Source organism: Etheostoma cragini, chromosome 7, assembly GCF_013103735.1.
Source record: "Etheostoma cragini isolate CJK2018 chromosome 7, CSU_Ecrag_1.0, whole genome shotgun sequence".
In the NCBI taxonomy this organism is placed as follows: domain Eukaryota; kingdom Metazoa; phylum Chordata; class Actinopteri; order Perciformes; family Percidae; genus Etheostoma; species Etheostoma cragini.
Window position 1 is genome coordinate 9,427,486 of NC_048413.1, and position 9,522 is coordinate 9,437,007.

At 39.3% G+C, this 9,522-nt stretch overlaps 1 long non-coding RNA gene across 1 annotated transcript in view; it reads left to right on the top strand.

The window, feature by feature from the left end:
- LOC117947861 overlaps nucleotides 1–3,844 on the top strand; it is a 15,772-nt gene extending 11,928 nt beyond the window's left edge. Inside the window, exons 2-3 of the long non-coding RNA XR_004657338.1 lie at nucleotides 2,145–2,151; nucleotides 3,834–3,844. This is a non-coding gene — a long non-coding RNA (uncharacterized LOC117947861). The remainder of the gene's footprint in view (nucleotides 1–2,144; nucleotides 2,152–3,833) is intronic.
- Nucleotides 3,845–9,522: the final 5,678 nt, after the last annotated feature.

Consider the following 9,522-nt stretch of genomic DNA (forward strand, 5'->3'; position numbering starts at 1 on the left):
GCAACCTCTACATCTCATAAAAAGTTGCCCTGTGCTTTGGTGTTTGTTTGTGTGTATCATTAATGCATTGCTCTGCTGGGAAAAAAGCATCACCCCAGGTCTCTTAGCATTAGCAACCCTGCTGCCCACACAGATGTCACACCACTGTAATTAGCAGTGAGAGGAGCAGCCTTTGGCAGTGCTCACTGTGTAAAGTCATTGAAGAATCCAGAACAATATGTATGTTTGCTTTTTGTTGTTGTTGTTTCTCATTATTTTCTGCCCACAAACAAATATTACCTTCTTGGCAATTTGTCATTATCAGAATTACTGCGCATCATGGGTAGGTAACGAGAGCTGGAGGATGGATTGTTAGAACTGCACAAACGAGACCCCGGGGAGAGCATCAGAAATGTAAAAAGCAGGATAAATTACATGGAAAAGCTGTCGAAATTTGGTCATTTCAGGAGCACTTGTAGATAGTGAAATGTCCACTTATGACAGAAGTTATTTCCTGTCTTTCCGAAGGAACATTATCTATAATATAGGCACATAAATGGAAAGTTGGCAGAGTAGTGGGAAACTTTTCCATTTGAAGCACTGAAGTGAAAATGAACCTCTAGAGCTGGTGAAGGGAGGATACAATTATTTGTTGTGCAGATGATGTTAGGGGAGGGGGGGTAAACTTGCTGATTCTCATGAATTTAAAGAGGCTACTTTACAGGGTTAATATACATAAATGCCTCCTTAGCAACCGCACTTTTATACGACTGTCATGCAGATTTTCCAACATTTTTATATTCATAGTGGTCGTACATTCAGACTGTTTTATTACCATCTTAACAACTTCCCGTTATGGAATCACAGCAGCAAGGATGACAAGATAACCCCCCAAAAATCTTAACACAGATGACTTTTTACATCATCTTTGCAGTTCAATGGCAAAAGTAATTTTACGGAGAAATCTTTACATTTTGCCTGCAATAGATTTAGATATTTTTTATAACATTCTTCTCATGGCTGAAATAAGTAGATACATGTATCAGTGGTTCAAGATTCAAAGAAAGTTGCATGGATGTATGGTTTATTTGCAAAGTCTAGTGCTTTAAAGGTCCCATGGCATGAAAATTTCACTTTTTTAGAATTTTTTTTAACATTAATATGAATTCCCCCAGCCTGCCTATGGTCCCCCAGGGGCTAGAAATGGCGACAAGTGTAAACTGAGCCCTGGGTATCCTGCTCTGCCTTTGAGTAAATGAAAGCTCCGATGGGTTGATCTAGAATCTTGCTCTTTATGGGGTCACAAGGGGCAAGGTACTGCCCCGAGAATTTGCCCGCCCATGAAAAAGAGAGGTATCATGGCTTTCAAACGGGCAAAGTGGCAGTTGATCAAGGCCACACCTTTCTTGTCCCTTGGACTTTGTGTGCCCTCTATCTGCGAGGCATCAGATTTAGTTATGTTCTGCTCAATTGTTTCAAACCTAATGTCTCAATTTGTTCTCCTACTTTTTGCCAACAATATCAGCCTTTTCCCGTGTTTCAACAGTTACTGAAATGTAAAAAAAAAAAAAAAAACAATCAGCAGAACTAGTGAATTTTGGTGAAACCATGTTGTGCTATGTGAAACCTTGTGTCATGTGTTGAAGCTAAATCCATTACTGCTCCATTCTCAGGGTTCATTCAATTAGTAGTCAAAATCTCAGATGTTGAATTGTGAATCCATTTATTACATAGGATATCCTGAGACAAAGTTACCTGGATCAAGCGCTGGGTCGCAGCTCTCCCCTTCCTTTGTCTGACTCTCTGGCTCTTGGACCACTAGTGTTATTCACAAAGGGTGGGGTCTCTAGAACGAAGTGATGGGATGTGTTTGTGTGCTTATTCGTTATCTTTGAGTTGGAATGTGACTGAAAGTTTTTGACCCTCAGTTCAGGAAAAGCTCAGTGGGCTGTAAAAGAGGGACTGAAACCAGACTCAGGAGGAACACATTTAGGAGAGCTGGATTATAACAAAATGTAGCAGAACATCTTATATTATAAAACAAAAGTATTGCAAAATACTTAATGTAACAAACAACAAACAACAAACTATATACTTATAACAACAAACTTACTGCATGACCAACATGTCTTCATTTATGCTGAAATAATGCTTTTACCTTTTAGCTTAAATGTATAATGCAAATCACACACAATGTTTAAGCACATATACAATTTTAAATTCCAACACATGCAAACAGCAAATTGTATTCTATATTGATCATTTGTTGTACTGTACATGTATGCCTATGTGTTTGGAATAAAACCAATGAGTAAAAAAAGCCAACATACAGACTCCAGATTCATCAAAACATGTTGTAATGGTCTATATAACCATATCTGGCAAAATCCACATAAAGGATTCAAGGAGATAATCTTTCAACATTTAATTAACAGCATTTACATTTTTTTTCTTCCTTTTTTTACGAATTAGACTGAAACTCTTGTAAATGTTTCTTTTTGATAAATCCCTTTGAATAGGACGACCTCCTGTCTCGTTTGACTATATAATAAGTGGAGAAAAGGTAATGAATTCTAGATTGGTTGATATACTGCATTATGTAATAAACTATTCAAATATGAGCCAAAGCAGTTAGCCTTGCAACAATTTAAGCTGTCTCACGAATCTTAACTAATGTGTTTTCTTCTGTTAGATCTTAGCCACCATGCAACAACATGGCTGCTTTTCTCTCCCCTGAGACTTCTTTTCCCCAGACTTCCCATTCACGCTGACCTCCAGTCAGGGTCTGGCTTTTAGCAGTGTCACAGATTCTTGTGAGGGGAACAGCCTTGTGAGTTTAAAGCCTCTGAGATCGTCCAAGGGTGTTGGGTCAGAGAAGGTCTGCCTGCCTTCCAAGGATTGTCCCCCGGAGGTGCCGGCTGGGGCGCCAAGAGGCTGCACGTCCCTAGGCTAAGTGCTCTGTTCAGTGTCACTGTGAGAAGAGGAGGTTAGGGTCTGGTTGAACTTTGAAAGCATCAGTCTTCTGATGTTGGTCTGATGTCACGAAAGCTAGATGAGATCAAAGTGAAAGAAGAGTGGACACAGAGTTTGTCTGATACCTGGAAACTGATTAGGACAGAATGCAAAAATGTGGATACAGCCCCAACTCGTCCCTTATTGCCTCGATCCAGGAAAAAAAAATCAAAAAATCTGACTAATTGCCCAACTACACATCTGATAGGCTAGAAGTTCTGCTGTGCATTTGTTCCTGCTGCCGTTAAACAACTGATATTTTTCATTTCCAGCCATCAAATCTGATGTGAATTTTATGGTCTTTGCATTTTTTTTATTAAACCACTGCAGTGCCCATTTGGAGTGTGTGCTTGTTATAACGGTCCTATTGCTTGGTTCCCATGGGAACAAGTTTTTTTTTTCTCACACTTTATTGTGTAAATGTGACACAAAATCCAGTATTGCTGCTTGTGGCGTTGTTGGGTGGCGGTTCAAAGAGTTTATGAGAACCACTCATCCAATGGTAAATGAACTGCATTTACACTGTGCGTTTCTACCTTACCAGAAACGAAGCTTTACAATTTGCTTCTCATTCATCCATATACATACACCGATGGCAATAAAGTCGCCCACTACATGGCTCACCCGTATGCTTGCTGCTTATGGTGTCATTTTTCTTACTTCATAACCCTCGCAACAAAAAGATTAGAGAGCATCCTTCTCGCATTGCAATTAAAAAATTAAAGTTCTTCTTTTTGCATCACATAAAGAGTTAAATTTTTAATCAATAAGTTTTGCTTGTGATTGAAAAAGTTTCGAGTGAAAATGTATTCTTTGAAAGTAATGAGTCAAAAATGGCTTAGATAAGAGTTTCTATTGGTGGGTTTGACTGGGCATCGCTAGCTCTGGTAGGCGGCGTCCAGTGTCTTTGCCTAAAGAAACCTAACAGACCCTCCAAGAAGTCTACGCTGCAGTTCTTGTTGAGTGACATATTATTTTATATTATGTCAGATGTTAGCATTATTATCATGCTAACTAGCTTACTACCTTTGGAGCAAGACACCCAGCTAATGGTATCCCAGTTAGCCACGCTTAGTAACATGTAACCGGCATGCACCAAAGTCAAAACATAACTTAGACCTACATAGACAAGTACTTAAATGTAAGTTTGACAATACTGTTGAATAGAAGGTGTTTGGGAAAGGTTGGAAAATTAAAGGTTTAATTAAAATAAAAACTCTTATCCAAGACTCAAAACTATTTGACTTGACTTGACTGTACAGAGGCTCTTACAACAGCGTCCTCCATGTGCCTTTTTCTGTGTATGGGGGTCATTTGAAAGACTCACACACATAAGCACACACAGAAAGTCATTTATTTATAGTTAGTTAGATGCCTCCACATAACACGTTGGTTGGCCCCGTTGTTCTTGCAGTTGACGGTGCCCTATGCCAATGTGAACTGGGGTATTTGAATACAATTTTTTAAAGGCAAATGATTGGTGTTTGTGCTTTATTTAGTTGTTACACAAGATTCTGTGTAGGCACATACTTAAAAGAAAAGTAATATAATTTCATTTCATTTTTGTCTACGACTTCAAGTGATCATTTTTACCGGTGTTTTTGAATTTAGTGATTTACACAAGGTTTGTGTTGTGTTGTTCTGTTGCACTGATTTTACATTGTTGCTGTGTTTTGAAATTGTTTTAAATGCTGTAAAAATTGGAAAAATCATTGTTTTCAGAATCCTTTCGTTACAATGACAAAAACTCACTAATATATATTTACCACTCACCTGTCCTAAGGTTGTGAAAACTACTACTGATTTTGGAGTAATGTATTTGAGAGTGTTTATGCTAAATGACTGCTTTGCTGTAAAGTGGAATTCATCTAGTCCCTGTTGTATTTTACTGTTTGCTAGGGCAAAATGTCTATGTTAAACACTGAAGCTAGGATTTTGAATGACAAAAGAAGAACAAAGTAAATCAGACACGTAAAAACAGATGTCAAAAATGATATTGGCGTATTGTTGTCGGAGACGATATGTGCTAAGTGAGTCACCTTGTTTTGAAATCATTGCATTCACAATTATAGCAAAAAAAAGAAAAAAAATAATTATTGTCAAGAGCTTTGTGTTTTGCTCTGCCTCACCTGCTCTCCACCAACACACAGTCACATTCACAATGAGGGTGGAAATCCTGCTACGAGTTTTAATCAGTCAGTCTTTGTCTGCCTTTCTCTGTAGTGCCTTTCAGCAAATGAAAAGTAAGCAAGAGATTTATAGAGGCAAGACACTGACAAAGACGCTGCAGTTGTTCCTACTGACTACAGAAACCTCTGTGCAAATCTTCCTTCGAGGTTCCTGATAAAAAATCATCAGAGTAGGACAGCTTTATTTGTCACCACATGACAACTGACAGATAACCTCCACTGCCCCGCACATCTGAATGTGGCAGACACACACAGGTGGCAACTGTGTCTCTTTGACTCCATTTCGTGCAGCTTCTCTCAAATTTAAAGCAATGTTATTTACTACCTGAGCTACAGCTGCAACAGTGGCTCAGCAGCTGTAAAACTGCTACAGCCTGAATAAAGAAGGGTAGATGATCTCAACCAATATAAAACAAAATAACAACAATAAGATGCCATTTGCTGAATGTTTTTATCCAGATCACCACACAGTACTGTGAGTGCATACATTTTTTGCCAACACAGTAGGAATAAAATCCAACAGTAATAGCAACTATACTAGATCACACAAGCATGAAATACTAGTATAATAACTACAAAAACAAGAACTGAGTACTGACGCACACAATACTATTATGTCAATGATTGTTTGTGAGCCACAAAGTATTGTGGTTTATTGCTCCAAATAAGAAGTTATAGGAAAGTCACTTTGTCCTAATGCCAGGAATAACAAGCTCTACACTTCCAACTCAACACCTGGAGATGGCGTTTTTCACCCAAATCATGGAGCTAAGGTTAGCTTAATAAGCCAGCATTTTAGTTGACAAAAATAAAACGCAGGAGGACCAATTGTTTCAGTAAATCCCCCCCTCCCATATTTGTGGAATGTTGGCATGAATAAAATATCTTGTAGGACCGCGTGGCTACTGAACCTTCAGGCTTTTGAGTAAGTAATCACATAGTGTTCGCTGTACAAGCTGTAGGATTCAGAAACAATTGCATGCTGTTTTTTTTTTTTTAAGAAACAAGAGCTACTTTTGTAGAAGATGAATCAGAAGTATTCACTGATAATTGTAGCCTATACCAAAATCTTGTTTACAAATATCGACTGATGTAGTGATTTGAATTAATCCTGTCATGTTTTCAATTACACAGCATGCTCAAGTTGGCTTGTTCCCACAAATAAGGTTTCTTCATGAGCAAGTCAACACTGAGCAGTTAAAATGTGTGAAATTGAATAGTTTCATCTCATTCCAGAGAGCAGAGTATTTATAGATCAAAGTGTAAATTTGCAGAATTGATATCTGTACTGATGATATTTCCCCCCTGTACTTACATTACCTCAAGGTAGTGGGATGATAAGAAAATATTCACACTAAATTTTTTTCATTCTCAGATTTGAATTCCTTTAGGCCTAATTCCTTCACTGCTTTGTTGCTGCACACGCAGATTTTGAAACATGCTGCTAACATATGCCCCCCCCCCCCCCATTGCCTTATTTTCACTTCTACTTATACACTATGTTATCTTTTTGGACAGTTCTTCTACTCAAATACTTGTACCTCTGGCTTGATTGATTGCTTACACAGTGCTTCTATTCATAATGCTAATCTGTTCTGTTATACCCTTAAAGAGGTCATCAGCTTAAATTTGCAGGAATAAAAAATATTATATTAAACTTTTGAAATATATATATAATATATATAAATGGAATTATATTAAGTCCCCCTTATGGGATTACTGGTATGGTGACTCATGGACCATGAGTCTAAATAATAAAGGCTATCTATCTATCTATCTATCTATCTATCTATCTATCTATCTATCTATCTATCTATCTATATTGAGAATTTAACAGTGCTAAAAAGTGTTCGCCTCATATTTACACATCAATCTTCTTCCATCTGGTCTGTCATAAGTGACCTACATTACACACACACACACACACACACACACACACACACACACTTCCTCCCTCCTCTGACCCAACCTGTCGGATCTGAGCCATCCCAGGGCATTTAGCAGTGTTTGCCCCAGCTGAACCGTGGTCCACCTCACGGCTCCTCAGGGGGCATTTCTCATAGCTTAACCTGATCTGTGGCTCTGCAGCTGGGGCTGACATCCTCGGGGGGATGAGAGGAGAGGTTGAGGATGGAGAAGGAGCGGCGACTTTGCTCTAAGACAACAGAGTGTGAAAAGCTCCTGACTTTGACAAGAGGACCCGAGGACCTAAACACACAAGCACACACAGTGACACAACCAACACTGCTGATACACACATGCATACGTTCACTTACGTAAAAGTGAATATGCAAATATGCCCAGGGCACTTAAATTGATACCCAAACACTTGTTTTGCATTAAAATCAGGGTCACACAGTTTCAATTGAACAGGACCTCTTTATTAATGGAAACACATAATTGTAAATGAACAGTGCTCAGGTTAGTGAGGATATTTTAACTGTGTGTGTGTGTGTGTGTGTGGGGGGGGGGGGGGGGGGGGGGGGGGGGGGGGGGGGGGGGAAGTAGTGGACCCATTCTGATGCTAGTGTTCTGCCTCCTGCAGGTAGCAAATGACTACATTGTATCTTGCTTGTTTATATATGTGAACGAGATGTGCAATGTTGTTCCCACAGACTGCATTGCTAACATGGAGATATCAAAGCAATGTGATGTCTCATTCTTGTCCTTGTAGAGGTATAGAGGCAGACAGGCTATGCTATAACCTTTAAGAAAGTGTCAGGGGTTACTCTGCTTTGGAGTTAGTGTTAGGGATATGTGCTGTGCTATTGATGATGATGTGAATCTTCGTGCTCTCTTCCTGAGGGCGGGGGTTATAAAGAGGATAATCCCTGGTAATCATAATCAGCCCTGCATTTCCTCGTAAACACAAGGAAGGCTATTCAGTCCTTCTGGTGAGGGCTATGTTTTTATCATGTTGGTTCTCTGTATGTGAGTGTATGTTTGTGTTCTTGTGTGTGTGTCTGTGTTGTGAAGTTCAAACACAGCCAGCAGCTCTTAGCGGGGATAATCACAGCCACAGACAGATCCAGATGAGGAGCAGGCTGGACCCTAAGAGGAACTTCTTCCATATAAAAATACTTACACTCCTGGAGGTAACACAGGGGAGACTAATCTACTAATCACTGCCACACTATCAAGAACCAAAGCTGAGTAGAGAGAGTTACACAACAAGCCTCATGTTCTCATAAGCTGTAGCCTCACTTGCCATCTTACAGGCAGTGAACGAAATAGCAAAAATAGCCATCAATTTAGTAAAGCTTATGATGGCTTTTGTTGAGACTGTCAGAGGTGGGGGTTGCATCTAATGGCCATTTTTAAGGGCCAAGAATTGAGGTATTGACAACGTTTTTTTCCATCATTATTGAGGGTTTACTTTTGTCCGACATCATTCTTAGACATTTCCTGCATCTTGCGTAAATTGTCATGAGTTTTGTCACATTGCACTTGACGCCTTACAAACATTTGCAAGCATTTCTGTATAGTAATTGTGTAATTTTTTTTGGGTTATCTTGTCCACCCTCATACTTGAAAATAAATCAATGAACGTTTTTAGCAACTAGAGAGCAGATCAACTATGTACTATACACATTTGACATATCAGCAAGTACAGTTGTTAGGGCAAACATGTCAGCAAATAATTACCTTTATACACATCCAGCAGATATGGAGCAACATTAGCATCAAATTGGAGTTGTGTCTCTGTCCACCTGATGAATTTCAGTCCAATATATTCACTCTCCTTTTAGTTCCATTTTGGTCTCCACCACCACCTTAGAAAAATCTCAACTTGAACCTACCTGCCCTGTGGGGATGAGCAGGATTCAGAGCTTTTTGCTATAATACACCTGCTTGCTGTAGTTGAAAACAGGTTAATAGGAGCGGAAACAATGAGCTGAAAGACGCTAAAATAGAGCTGAGGGCAACTGTAGAGTTAGGCGTTAATTTTTTCTGTGATCCCCACAATTGTCACGTTTAGCATTACACATCTTTTGATCCATTGTTAATGTAAAATATATGGGTTAGTTTAACCGATGCATGTTCATCTATCTAAATTTGTGTTTTTGCAGAAAACAGCGGTCCATTTTGTGTATAAAAATGTCTCCGTGAGTCTGGGGTTATTTTTTTGACCTCATCATGATAACCAGTAGCACTTCTTTTCCGTAATAGCCAGAGTGGTTGCACCCTCATTTTCTCTTCAGTGCTTTTACCCAGATGCAGCTGAGGGACAGCATGGCACTTACAGATGTAGCTGCTAAAAGCTGCTCCCCATTGACTCTCACCTCTGGGTAACACAGATAAACATCCCGCTTTGGTCTCAGTAGGCAATGTGAATGTCTGT